At 36.7% G+C, this 15,049-nt stretch overlaps 1 non-coding gene across 1 annotated transcript; it reads right to left on the bottom strand.

Annotated features, from left to right (window-relative positions):
* Nucleotides 1–12,755: 12,755 nt before the first annotated feature.
* LOC125616193 lies at nucleotides 12,756–12,857 on the bottom strand. The gene has a single exon (XR_007346832.1). It is a non-coding gene; the product is annotated as a U6 spliceosomal RNA (small nuclear RNA).
* Nucleotides 12,858–15,049: the final 2,192 nt, after the last annotated feature.

The raw sequence follows: 15,049 nt of genomic DNA, 5'->3' as shown, positions 1-15,049 counted from the left end.
ATATATATATATATATATATATATAGCATAGATTACTTAAAAAAAGAACAACTACTGGGAATTTCTTGATAGTTATGTATTTTCCCCTGGGATCTTAATTACATTATTTAAAAATTTGATTAAAAGCTCACTGGATAGGAATTAGCAGTAGCCAAGTGCCTACTCAGCATTAAATTCATTTTAATAACTGAGTATTAGGTACCAAGAAATGAAAACCATTAAACATTTATTGATTTGGAGTTTTTTTATTTCTGTATTACCTCTATGTATTTCATTTCATTTTTAATTTTAAAAGTTATTCTATAACTTGCTCAAAGATAAGACTGAGGCTCTGGCAAATTATAATAGACCTTATTTTTAAATTTGACCTGAATTGTGGAAGGTTGACCTATGAAGAAACAGCCCATTTATAATCTTATTCATTTTTTACTAGAAATAAACCTGGGGATACCTTTTAGCTAGTGTCATAATTAAGGGATGTATAGATTGTGGTTTCCTAAGATTTTTTAAATAGCTTGCCAGTAGGTCAAATGATAATAAGATTAAAATTAAACTTTCTCATAGTAGTTAACAACCTTAGTAGCTCACTTCTATGCTCTTTTTAGGAATGGTAAAAAATATTTCTCACACTGACAATGAATGACATCCACGTGTTTCAAATCCCTAGATAGAATGCCTTCAAGAACTACAGACCAGGCTTATTCTATACACCCACTTAAAATATACTTCCTTTGAGATACAGCATTAGAACTGAGATTTGCAAAAATAGCTCATCTCTGTGCCTCAGTGTAGCCAAAACATCTCTCGTGGTTAGAGGTGGAACCCAAAAGTGGAATTAAACATTGGAACACTACCAGTTAAGTTGGGAATGGCTGTCGTTTCCCTCATAGTAAAATTCCATACCCCTCCAGTGGTTTTCATGGCCCACATGATGTGGCTCCTCTTGCCTTTTGGATTTTATCTTTTGTCCCTCTCCCCCTTATTTCTTGACTGGAGCCACATAGTCCTACTTGATGTTTTGACAGGTCTGGCATTCCCCTGCCTTAGCACTTTGCCCTGAAAGTGCCGTCTAGATGGAAGTCTCCTTTCCTGGGTAGTCACATTGCTAGTTCCCTAAGTCTGTGCTCAGATGTCACACTCTTGGTGTGGCCTACCTTGACTATGCTACATAAAGTTGCAGTTTGCTATTGTTTCTCCTTTCCCCCACACTTTTGCATATCTAGTCCTCTTCATTCATATTGCTTATCATTTTGTAATATTTATATTTATATATTTACATTTTATATTATTTTCTCATTTGTTTTGCTAAATAATATGTCTCAAGTACTTAGACCAGTGCCTCGCTGTGTTAATTGGATAGGTAACTATAGGATACATCTTACATCAGATCTAGGATACCTCTCTTTTGGAATTCCTCACAAGTTAGCTTTTGTTCAGTCTGTGATCTGACTTTGTTTGGACTGTAACTTCTATTCATCCTTATCCTGATCCTACCATTCCATTTTCTTTTTTGGGGTGTGTTCCAGTGCTACCCATGGGCCTCTTAGGACAAAGCCCAGGCTGGAAAACTTATGGCTATGAATTCATGGCAGGTGGCCATGGTATTCTGCCTGGTTATCTCTGAGATTAGAGACACAGTTGATAAATGACAGCCTGCCAAGCGTCTATTACTACATCCCAGCTGTGCATGGGACTGGGTGTGCATCCCTCATTCGGCTGTGTGCAAATGCACCTGTTTCACTCTGAGCTCTGGCATGTCTCAGAATTTCTGATGATGGGGACTAAATGGATGGAGCGATTTGGGACTTGATGTAAGGGTGAAATTCCTCGCCTAAAATGAAGCTTGGCCTACAGAATGGCATCATCAGAATTTCAGAGGAGAGCTGATCTGCTTTCCAATTAGCTTCCATTTCAAAATTTTAAAGTCTTTTTGTGGAGAAAGCCACCCTAGATTAGGCTGGTTCAAATAATGATATCTTTCACTCCAGGTTTCTGTGACTAATAGTGGTCTTTCCTTGGGAAATCCACAAGAAATTTAACCAAATACAAAAATTTTAAATTTTATATAGAATGTAAAAATCCATAATTTTTTATGGCAAGGTATGTTTTGGTGCCGTTGCATGAATGATACTACATTAAAATTTAATTCCTGTTGAGCCGGATTCCTTCCAGTGCTCAAGATAACATGGCTCTAGGAACCATATAATATGTTGGTGCTAGCACTCTTCTTAGGGAGTAAGCTTTAGACCTGAATTGAAAAATTCTACATAATGAGTTGTATCACTTACTTTTATAATGTTCTGCCAGCACTATGTGAGCATTATATGAATATTTTTTCATGAAATTGATGAGGATGGATATTTAATATTTATTAGGTAATAAGAGTAACACAGTTTTATTGCAATTTTCAATATAAAATAGATTTCCATCTATATATTTGTTGAACTTATTCAGTCTTGTAAATGCATGAAATATGTGTTTGTACATTTTATATGTGTATCTGAAGTAGATTATTTTTGCCAAATAATAATGGATGCTTGTATCAAAGGAGTTGTGACCTTAAAATTAAGAATTTGCATATTGTGAAACAAAATGAAATGTTTAGTTAAAATTAAAGTTGCAATACATTTTAACATCCAAACCATCTCAACATAGATGCTTTAAGCACTTTAAGATTAACACCTGCATATTGCTGACTACCATGATACATTGCAGTGGCTATAAAAGATTATTTCATCTCCTAAATCCTTTTTTTTAAAATGTCTTTTAAAAAACGAATTGATTTGACACCAATGAAACTTTTTATAATGAATCATAGCAGAGAACTGCATTTTAATGCCTGGTGCCCCATGAAATGATTAGAGGGGGTGGAGAGGAAATGTATTTTCCTTATTCAGGTACCCCTCACATCCATTTGAAATTCCGGATCAAAGGCTTTAATGCTTTCTAGCTACCGTCCCCTCTTCAAGCTACTTCCTTTTTATGTAACTGCACTGATATCATCCAGTGCCTCAGTCCTTGTTCCCTGCCCTGATTATCTGGAGCCATCAGCACTGCTGTCCTGTCTCTCAAGGATTTTGCAGGTTACATCCTCCATCCTGTCATGCTATGACATCCTGCTCACTGCCCAGTGGTAATTTGCACTTCAGTATCTATGAAGTAACCCTAAGAAGCTGAGTTGGAACAGCCACTTCCCTCCATCTGCAGCTGTGCCTGGCCAGGATTCCCCCAGGAAGGAGGACAAGTTGGATCTGTGTTACTTTCTCTCCATTCTCCTCCCCCTCCTAGGACCTCTTGGGGGAGTTTTCACCTCTTAATTTCTTTTTTCAGTGCAGGGAATTGAACCCAGAGCCTTGCACATGCTAAGCACATACTTCACCAGTGAACTACATCCCCAGCTCTCATCTCTCAAAGTTTTAGGAACCGATCTTAAAGGTTAGATAGTTGAATTCTGCCTTGATTTGCTGGAGATTTAGGACTGGCTTGTCTATTGTAGAAGTTAGTCAGGTTGCCACAGTGGAAAGTCTGGAACTAGTTCTGGAAATTCTCAGTTCTGATTTTTATTATTGTAAAACTGACTTTTCAAAGATGTCTTCTGGTGCATAATAAACCCCTAGATGAACTGAGGAGAAAAATGGAGTTCTCATAATGGAGAAGGATTCGGGAGGATGGACAGTAATAAAAGCTACTTTCCATTCACCCAGTTTATCAATGCATTCACTCATTCATGTACTCATTTATTTTTTTCCTTTACTATGGGCCTCTAACAGTACCAGCTATATTTTACCTTAAACAGGCATTTGGGATTTGGTACTTGTAAATGTAAACTCTATGGACTAAGGTCCATTTCATCTACTATAACAAAATACCATAGACTGGGTGGCTTTTAACAATAGAGTTTATTGCTCACAGTTCTGGAGGCTGGGAAGTCCAAAATCAAGACACTGATAAACACATTGTCTAATGAGGCCCTATTCCTGCTTCTTTTTTGTGTCGTCACATGGTGGTAGCAGTCAAGGAACTTTCTGGGGTCTCCTTTTAAAGGAGACCTTTCTAGCTCCATTCAAGGGGGCTGTACCCTCAAGGTCTGGTCATTTCTAAACAACCCCACTTCCAAATTCCATCACACTGAAAGCTATGTTTTAGATATGAATACAGGGGACATAAGCATTCAGTTTAGCAAACCTCATACTGTTAAGCTGTCCTAGACTAGATCTAGTCTGTTTTAAATTTTATTTATTTCTACCATTTTCTTTGTATCTTTCTCAATTAGAGCTTTGTCGTCCCCTCTTACTAGACTCCTTTTTGTTGGCTGACTTGTTCACATGGGAAGGATGCTGGAAGCAATATTAAAAGATGCTGTTTGCCAAATGCCTTGGGAGAAGAAGCTTAGAGGGAACTGCAGGTGCTGGATTTTATGTTTCACACTGTCCTAGTGATGGTGAGTCCAAAGTGGGTCTCAAATTTAAAGTATCTGAAAAGGACAGAAAGTAAGAAATGGCACTCAAAATTCCGCCTTCATTTTGGTACTATATAAAGAAATCAAGTAAGCCAGAATCTCTGTATGTTCTTTTACCCTCATAGAGATTGCTATTTGTGAGGCTGGGGTTGTGGCTCAATGGTAGACCACTTGCCTAGCACGTGTGAGGCTCTTGGTTTGATCCTCGGCACCACATTAGAATAAATAAATAAATAAAGTTATTGTGTCCATCTACAACTGAAAAAAGAAGTCTTAAAAAAAGATTGCTGTATAGTCCTTGTGTTTATACTCATACCTTAATATTAGACATGATTATAAACATAAAGAAGGAACAAGTTAGATATCCATTGAAAGGAGTGTAGTTGAATAAGTTTGGTACATTGATACTCTAATGTATAATACTATAGTATGTGACTGTTAAAAAGGTAGTATTAAGGCTTAAAGGCAGATGTGAGATCAGTATGTGTTATAAAATATAATCTTGGTTAAAATGTGCACATGTCTGTAAATCATTAAAAATAGATAACACATACAAAACCACTGCTATAGTTTTATTTGTTGCAAAATATCTATTACTTTTTGTAATTCTAAAGTAATAGATTAAAACACTCCACCCCTTCTACATATCATTTTTTATTGCCTTCTAACGCTACTATGTAAATTACATTGGTCTTCACCTTGCATTTTTCATTAAATATATCATAGATATTTTCCAGAATATATCATTCTTTTCATGGCTACAAAGGATCCTATATGTCTATGCCATACTTTATTAGGTCATTTCACCACTGGTGGACTTTTAGACTGTGTCTGATTTTTTTTTTTTTTGCCATTACTAACAATGCTTTGCTGATAAATATGTAAACAATGTTTCTTTTTTCTCTTTGGTACTGGGGATTGAACCCAGGACCTTGTACATGCTAGACAAGAGCTCTACCAACTGAGCTATACAGCCTTGGCCCAGCAATTATCTTTGTATGATGAAGTTTTAGAAGTGGGATTGCCAGACATGTGCATTTAACATTTTAATATCCTGACTAATATCCTAGGGTTCAAATGATTCCTCAGAGAATTACTAGTTGTGAGGATTAGTAACTATGTTTTTTGTTTCTTTTTTTAAATGTGGCTGAGTGTGGAAGGAACCACTGTATAAAGCTGATATGCAATTTGCACTTGATATTTTACTCAAAATACAACATTAGCCCATGTTAAACAGTAACAGTCCTTTTATTTGCAATTATGTAAATAACATACTTTGATATTCTCAGCTAAAAGGGCACTGGGTGAACTGAGAATTTTTATTGTCTTTGTTTACTCCCATTATTTTGGGAATAGTTATATTACAGATAATAAGGCAGACTTTTTTCATGTACAAACATCTTCTTGGAAATATAGAACATTTGGGGAAATTAGCAGGAAACCTTTTAGGAAAGCGAAACTACTGTTTTTTAAATTACTGCTTTGTTGAGCCTGTTATTAACCCCATGAGTTTTTGTACTCTTCAAAGCTATGTAATAGATAACTTCTGATTTCTTGACTTGGTTTGGGACACGATACTATCCTAGACTTTTCAACTGCAAATAAGAAGTTTGGGTTATGGATTTGACTATAGCAATACAGATGGTATGCAGAAGTCAGTATAGTAATATAACTGGAAAGATGGATTATCTATACAATCCATTCATCTTACATGTGAGGGAATTGAGAAAGTGGGATGTTAAGCAATTTACAGCAAGTGTGAGTTAGCAAGAGTAGGAATCATGCTATAATGAGGTCTCTCTATTCTAGGCCAATTTTCTTGTCACCCAGCCAGGCTATATTTTGTAGGCAAGTTCAGAGGTCATGGAATAAATGCTGTCTAAGGGCTAATATTTCAAATATTGAATACCCTTCATTCAGTTAGTGATAACTAGGGGAAGAAGAGATTTTTCCTCATAACCTTCTGGGGTTAGTGCTCTTCCCTGCCAGCCAGCGGGGAGTCACAGTCAACTTTGCCTTTTTTTTTTTGGCATGTCCTAAGATGTGAGCTGGATTATTCAGAAATCCCCTGCTCACATATCCACAGTGTTTGTAGGTCAAGAAATACAAATGGTATTTTTCTGTATTCTTTTTCTGTGAAACCAACTAAATTACTTGTATATGTCATTATCACCATCATTATTACTTCTGTTTTTAGCATTAGAGTTATGATTTGGTTGGTGAGATGAATTTCTGGCCCAGAGGCCTCTGAACACCTGACCACTATCAGTCCTCAGCCAGCCTTGCCTTGCCCACTTATTCCAGACCATGGTCACTGTCCCTCTGAGCATGAATCACCGTCATCCACTCCAATGACTGCATCCTGTTTACATGTTCAGCTTGCTCTTTTATGTTTGCATAATAGCTGTGTTCTAGGCTTGTTGAGACTCAGGTTAGTACTTGACAGGACTGAATTAGCTGCTCCAATTTCAGAGAACAAAATTATGGATCCTCTAAGTGTCCTTTAGATTGTGAAATTATCCAAACCTTTTAAATATATTGTTTTCTATTATTTTATTAGATACCTTCTTATTCCAAGGATCTTTATTTTCTTCCTTTCTAGGAAGAGAGAGAGAGAGAGAGAGAGAGAGAGAGAGAGAGAGAAAATAAAGAGGATCCTGTTTTCTCGTGGATGTATAGGACTGTGGGTGGTTGTCTTTTATATTGTGTTTCTGGGAAACTTAAAATTTTACATTCAGGTTGCACAGAACTCACCCTGGTGTCTGCACGTTGTGATGATATACTGCTGCTTTCCTCTCACTTACCCTCTTTTTGTCAAGAAAACACAAAACCTTTTATAGATATTAACTCTCAACAACCCCAGAGGATGAGATAAATGAGAACCGGAAAAAAGTTACAGAAAGGATAGGCAATTTCCTTGACAACCCAGAGAATACCAGTAGGAGGAAAGTTCTGTTAATTTCACAATTTCTCAAACCAGAGCATTTCCTGATTTAGGATGGTTCATCCAATTTGGATATACCCTACTAACTCAAAAACTCACATCAAAGGAGATTTTATTTAACTGGCCAATTGCAGGCATATGAATGGAAAAAATATATCTCTAGGGCAAAAAAATTTGCTTTTTGTAGAACTTTCAATATATTTTAAAAGAGGGATTGAAATACCAGCATCAGTTTTAATGACTGGGCATTATTATAACAGCACATTTAAGAATATATGAAATCATCCTCTGTACTAGGCACATGAGGGGTACTTCAATGTATTCCATTATTTTGATATTGAAAATTTCTTCAAAAACCTATTTCCATTGTGGATTATTTGCCTGGACTTAAAGAATGAAGTCATATATTTAACTCATTTTCTTCAAAAGATGAATATTGTCAGTGTATGCTGAACTTCAACATCTCTTTCAATAACAATGTTTTCCTACAAAGGTAGTTAAAATTAGGAAAATTCCTTTGAATTTTAAGTGTTTTGTGCATCTGGTATGTATATACATATAGTAAATTTTCTATTTTTGGTGAGTAACAAAATGCATTCAGTTTTCAAAATGAATCTCAAATGCTAAGTTTCTCTCTGAGGTTTGGACATTTTTATCTTTTTGATTGACTGGAACCCTTTCTACGAGTAAAGAGGTCAAGAAGTTCTGAAGCAGTAAGAATGAGGATAGAGTACACTGAATCTTAGATGTCATACTGGTTTGGTATTTCAGAGGTGAAGAATTCTATTACCGTACATGGCAAACTCACATGCTCAAATAATAGTATTTCATTTTTCATTCCTCTATATAGTAAGCGACTAGATTAACTATTGGAAATATATTTTTTCTCTCCAGAATCCAAAGAGAAGAAAATTTCACCTGCTAAATTTATTAACTTGTACAGCTAAAGCAGATGGTATGATAGGAAAATATTGATTTTTTTTGTACTGACAGAGCAGCTGATAACTTATTTTTGGTTTGACTTAATGTATAAACTGTGAGTTAGGTCAAGGGATTTTTATGCTATTTTGTACTGGCTTATCTTGGACTTTACAAATCCAAATATTGACTTGTCCATAAAAAAAAGAGCCTACAATGAATTTAACCCATTGGGGTTTTCATAATACCGTCACAGATTTTCCTTAAAGATTTGTTCTCCTTATATATGTACTATTGTATAGTCCCCATGATGTAGCTGTGAAAAGAAATGTCTCAGAGTTGGAATGTGCTACTTTGGTGTCCACACGTATTACTCTTTATTTATTTTTTTATGGGTACATGTGTCCTTTTGCTCTTTTCTCTGAATTTGCTGGTGATATATTCTTAATTATTCTGCCCAGTCTTTATGATCCTGCATTGTGCTTTTGTGAGGTCTCGTTTTTCCTGCCTGTGCTGTGACAGCTAAGGTGAAGACCAAGGTAAGTGACTCATACTTGGGTCAGTAGGGGCCTGTGCCTAGAACCAACTCTTGACTTAGTGCAGGACACTGATACCAGGGAATGAGGAATCTAATGTGTTTCTGTCTTGGCTGAGAAACAGTGCTCCTCTCCCAAAGGAATGAAAGTTAGGAAAATTCCTGAAAGCACTTTGGTGTGTCCCTGGGGGTCCTCCCACTTTCCACAACTTCTTTCTCCTGGAGGCAATCACTTACTTGAATTTGGTGGAACCATTTTCTGAATTTTTAAAAGTTTTCCTACAGATGCATGTAATTTGAAACAAAAAAATGGGATTGTTTTTGCATATTTAAAAACTTCATTTAAAAGGCATCATATTGCATGCTGCACTTGCACAATCTGCTTTTAAGCTTAACATTGTGATTTGGATATTGATCACATTAATACATATAAATAGAATTTGTTTTTTATTGCACTCCAATTTTGCATTACATGATATTATTAGATTTAATTTATCTTTTCTCTTGTTGATGGGCTTTTAGATTTTCCTAGTATGATCTGTAATGCAGAACCCATTTCCATGTACACACATGTGAGATTTTTCTCTAGGGCATCTACCTAGGAGTGGAATTGCTGGGAATTTACCTTTTATTATTATTTATATATTGACAAGTTATTCTCTGATTGGTAATTGCATCAGAAATGTGTAAGAATGTAGTTGCTTCATGTCCTCACCAGAGGTGGTATTGTCAGACTTGTAAATTTTAACTGTCAATCTGGTGTGTATAAAATATTTATCTCATTGTAATTTAGTTTGCAGTTTCTTGATAACTAATAAGCAACTTTTCATTTGATTATTAGCCATTAAACTTTTTTCTTTTGTAAATTATTTTTCATAGCTTTTGCCTTTTTTTGGTGGTGATATTTTTCTCATTTGTTTGTAAGAATGCTTGATGTATTCTGGGTTCTAACCCTTTGTTATATGTATGGTGGAGATCTCTTTTCTAATCTGTGATTTCTCTTCACATTTTTTGAGTGCAATTTTTATTCTTAATCTATTTTTATCAATTTTATCTTTTTAGTTTCTTGTTCAAAGTCTCATGCACCAACCCAAAGTGGCTAAGAAACTCTCCAAGAGTTTTACTTCCTGTTCTTCATTTCTGTAGTTTATATTTTTGTAGCTACTTCATTATCAGATTAACTGTTGTGATATCACAGTGTTTGTGTTCAGATAATACTTATTTTACTTAATAATTGCACCCAACTGCAAAAATAGTGATGCTAGCAGTTCACACATGCCAAAGAGAAGCTTTAAGTTCCTTCCTTTAAATGAAAAAGTAGATATTTTATACTATTGTAAAGAAAGAAAAAAATTGTGGGTTTAAGTTGCTAATATCTAGGATAAGAATTGATCTGTCCATGCAATTGGGAAGAAGGAAAAAGAAATTTGTGCTGATTTTTCTGTCTTACCTCAACTACAAGTTAGGGCCATGGTGTGTGATAAGTGCCTAATTAAGATTTGTGGGTGAAAGACAATTAGAAAATGCATTCCAATTATTGACAATATGTTATGCCCCAAAGCATTGAGACTATGTGAAGACTTCAGCAAGGAATGAATCCCTTCAAATGGGTGCATCAAGCCATTTACTTCTTAAGAGTTGGTTACATAGATTCAGAAATAGACTTGGATAGGAAAATATAAAAAATACAAGATAAGCTTGTTGAAGAAGTAGAAGAACATAACAAAGGCCATTGAGGAGGGTTAGCAAATGAGGAATTGGAAGAACTTGAAGAGTTGTCAACAGAGGAAGAGAAAGAAGAAGAAACTGAAGCAGAACCAGCAATGTGGACATTACCAAATTGCACAGATATGAAAAGACAAAATAATGGAGTACAGTTCTCAGATGGAATGCAGCATTAAAGGCACTTGTATGGTCATTGAAAGATTAGAGCCTCCGCAGCAACACTTTGTGGAGTTAAAAAGAAAACAATAACAACTTCCAATTACAGTGTTATTGTAGAAGTTTTTAGCACATAACCTTCAACTATTGAGGATTCCCAACCATCAACATTTGTCTGCTCTTGACACCCAACCACCCAAATCTTCATAGCACCATGATCCAGAATCACCCAAAGCAGGTGGCCTTCTTTAACATGTCATTAGAAGGGGAGGTTGTAGCCTAACATCTTATGACATAAGATGTGTGTCTCACATCATTTTCTAAAAACGTGTGAGAATGGTACAATAATATATTTTGAGACATAGACCACATTCACATAACTTTTATGATAGCGTGTAGTATAATTGTTTTATTTTATTATTATCATTGTTAATCTCTTACTGTGACTAATTTATACATTAAACTTTATTATAGGTATGTACATTTAAGAAAGGACATAGTTTACATAGGGCTCGGTACTGGTTTTGGGCACTGGGGGCCATGGATATTTCCCCGATGGAAAAGGGAGGAGGACTGAACATAATGAGGGCCTAGAACTGGCAGAAATTTAATGAAGCCAAAGTTGTGAGTAGGTAACCCTGTTGCAACCTGATTCTCTCTCCAGTCAGCACAATTAGGAAACTTAAAAATTGTAGAAATAGCCATCTTTAAATTTTTACGAAGGAAATCAAGCAGTGATATTTGAAAGTGAACAAAGATGTCCATTATAATGTTAAGAGGAAAAGTAAAAGTTTGAGATTTCAACTATTCAAATACAACTGAATTCTGAGAATAAGATAATGTTTTTCAGAACATGAGTGAAGAGTGGCAGGAATTTGGTGCCAGTCTCTGTGTATTTTGTCTGATAGATTGTATCCAGTCCCTGCCTCTTCCCTTACGCTTCTACCTTGAGACACGTTTACTGGAGTGGACAGAGGGGGTTTGATGGCAGGAATGTGTAGAGATAAACAGGGTTTCCTAATGGGATGAAGAGAGTGGCAAAGGCAGCTTGCTTTTCAGAACTTTCTTTTCTTTTCCCTAGAGTCACAACAGCAGCTTCAAAATATGGGGCTGTTTTGTCCAATCTGTGAGACTGCATATCAGCAATGTGCTCCGAGGAAGAAGGGACTCTGTTCTTGTGATACGTTATGTGCCTCCGGATGGTTTTCAGCTCACCCAGTGATTACTAATTCCTGGTTGTTAATGGGTAATGAGACACAACTTGGATAGCTAGGAGAGAAAATCATTGGTCATTCCTTTAAATTGAATTCTAGATGGGAGCTGCTGATGGCAGTGAGTTTATCCAGCCAATCAGATGAGGAAACACTGCCTTTCCCAAGCACTACCAGTCAAAATTATTTCTTGGTAACATAAAATGAATGTTCTTTTTTACAGTACTGTGAAAAATAAATGTTAAAAAAGACTGAAAGGGAAGCCCTGAAACATAAATTTAAATTTTTCTTTCAATCTAAAATGTTTTATTACTTTGTACATCTTCAAATTATTTTGTTGTCTAAAGAAACCTTTGGATTTAATCTTTCTTTTCCTTTATTTATTAATTTTTTTGAGGATCTTATGGTCATGTTTACACTCATAGAGAACATAGGATCTCTACCCGTATGAGATGATAAGAGATAACACAGGGGAAGGAAAAGGAAACATGAGGCACAGTCTCTTTTCTGCTAGTCTATTTTTCTTATGTGCCTTTCTTTCTCTGTTCTCTGTGGTCCTGCCCTGGACCTTGACTCTCCTGGTCCTCTCTGCTGAAACAAATCTGTCTCCACTATGCCTTTCCCCCATCCTGGGCCCTGCTGTTAATGCAAAGACGTGTTTCTGGAGCTCTACTTACGGGCTTCTGTTGACAGTTCCTCTTCTGACATAGTGGAGGCCTGGAATGTCAGGGGCAAGGAGGAGCAGTTTTCCAGGGGTCCAATCAGCTTCTCACTGATTTTGAACATCATGTTTAAGAAGTGAGGGCTAGGAATTAGGAATCAAAGACAGAAGACTTAATTGTGCAGGGGCCATGCTAATCTTCTCTGTATCGTTCCAATTTTTAGTATATGTGCTGCCGAAGCGAGCACGACAGAAGACTTAATTGTGCTAGCTATTTCCCATGTACAGTCTAAGTGAATTCTTCCTATGCAAGATGGTTAATTTTTCTCATTTAACAGGTGAAAAAAATCAATCTAATAAACTTAAAAGTACTATGTTCAGAGTCACAGTGGCATGGTCATGGTATAACCAAGGCTGGTTTTACCCTGTTTTTTTTTTTTTTTCCATTGGAATGGAAGCTTTTATAAGGTAATACTAAATATTTGCATTCATTCAAGATTTATTTGGTGCCTGTCACTAAGTGTTGCACTTGTATTATCTCAATGCTCTCAACAAACTAATGAAGTAGGTCCTATAATCTGCCAGACCATCCACCCATCTATCCATCCATTCATTGGTCCATCCACCTTTTATTTTGAAAATAAATAAACTAAGGAATGGAAGGGTTAAATTCTGGCAGGATCTTCAGTTAGTCAAGAGTAGGGTAGGAATTTGAAACAAGATAGTTTGATTCTAGGGTGTATACTATTCATAACTATGTTCTATTACAGGGAAACGTGTGTGTATATGTGTGTCACTACATATGTATATGTGTGTATATCTTTATGTGTTTATATGATGTGCATGTACATATGTGTAAGCATGTATAAATGTATATATGTACATATATAGTATATATATACTTTGGCAATCTTGCTACTGTATTCTAAGCACATATAATACTGTCTGGTACACAGTAGATATCTAAGAAATATTTGATGAATGAATGAATAAATTTACAGGATCTGTATCTCCACGAGGGGGTTTTCAAGATAGCAGAATAGAGGAGATTGCTTTCCTGGCTGCTTCATGGTGTGAAAAAAGCAGATAGGAATCTTCTCAGCAGGATGGGTGAACAAAACAAAAACAAAAACAAAAACAAAAAACTGTGTGTGGGGGGACTTTTACTGAAATTTAAAACTAGAAATTCAAAGTTGATTGAGGACTCAGGAGATTGGATATACTAAAATCAGGAAGAAATCCCCAGCGGCACAGAGGCTGCTGTGGCTGGGCCAGAAGCACCAATCAGAGCCATCCCTCTGAGAGCAAAGTGGGGGGATAAGAGAATTAAAGGAACCCGCTTTTTTAGGTGGCCTGAGATGTGTCTGAGTTCAGAGCATTTAGAGATCAAGGACATTGCCCAACAAACCTGAAAGACATGCTGCACAATATTCTTGTGCAGAAAAGAATTCGCCATCTCTCCAGGCTGTGTGAGGAGGACAAAGGAAGGAACCATTTTGCAGCCATGGTTCTGGGCCTGATAGCTGAGGGGGGCAATTCCTAGTATACCTTAGTTTGGCCCAAATACAGGCTCAGTAAACACACTGCATGACATAGAGTGTGATTAAGTGACCAGGAGCAAAACAAATGTGAAAGGAGGTTTACACAGGGGACAACTGGTCACGGAAACCCACCCAGTTCTACCCGTCCCCCTCCAATCCAGCTGCTTGCAGGACCTGCTGGGAGAGACCCATCTGGTCTGGAATTTGAAAGGGAGGGGATGGGAAAGATTGAGTTTGGAGACTGAACCAAAGACCAGGAAACATGGGGTCTGCAGATGTCAGGGGACTAAGAATTGGCTCCCCCACTACACTAGTGGAACCCAGGGGAGATCCCTGGGGTACAGTCTTCCAGCGTGGACTGGCATTTAGTGGGCCCTGGAGGTGCACTGATTTAAAATCTCCAGACCAATTGGTATTCAGCAAAGAGCTGGAGCCCACCTAAGCCTAAACCTGCCTCCAGGAATTCTGCTTATGGGATTATCTCTCTCACTCCAGCAATCCAGAGGGTGGAGCATCATGCTCCAGAGGATCCCACTTAAAATTGCTGAGAAGAGTAGCTGAGAATTTTTTTAACTCTAATGAAAATAATTCTTTAACTTTTCATCAATTTTTTTTTCTCTCTGTTTATTTGTGACCTTAATAGTACATGGTCATTTATACATATTCATATTTGGTTTTTTTCTCATATGAGAGAGAGAGAGAGAGAGAGAGAGAGAGAGAGAGAATTTTTTAATATTTATTTTTTAGTTTTTGGTGGACACACATCTTTATTTTATTTTTATGTGGTGCTGAGGATCGAACCCAGCGCCCCGTGCATGCCAGGCGAGCATGCTACCGCTTGAGCCATATCCCCAGCCCCTTTTTTCTCATTTTTTATGCCTTTATTTTATTTCTATGTG

This window comes from Marmota marmota, unplaced genomic scaffold, assembly GCF_001458135.2.
Source record: "Marmota marmota marmota unplaced genomic scaffold, marMar, whole genome shotgun sequence".
Taxonomy (NCBI): Eukaryota; Metazoa; Chordata; class Mammalia; order Rodentia; family Sciuridae; genus Marmota; species Marmota marmota.
Note: the sequence above shows the minus strand (reverse complement) of the source record. Positions and strands in the feature narration are given on the sequence as shown.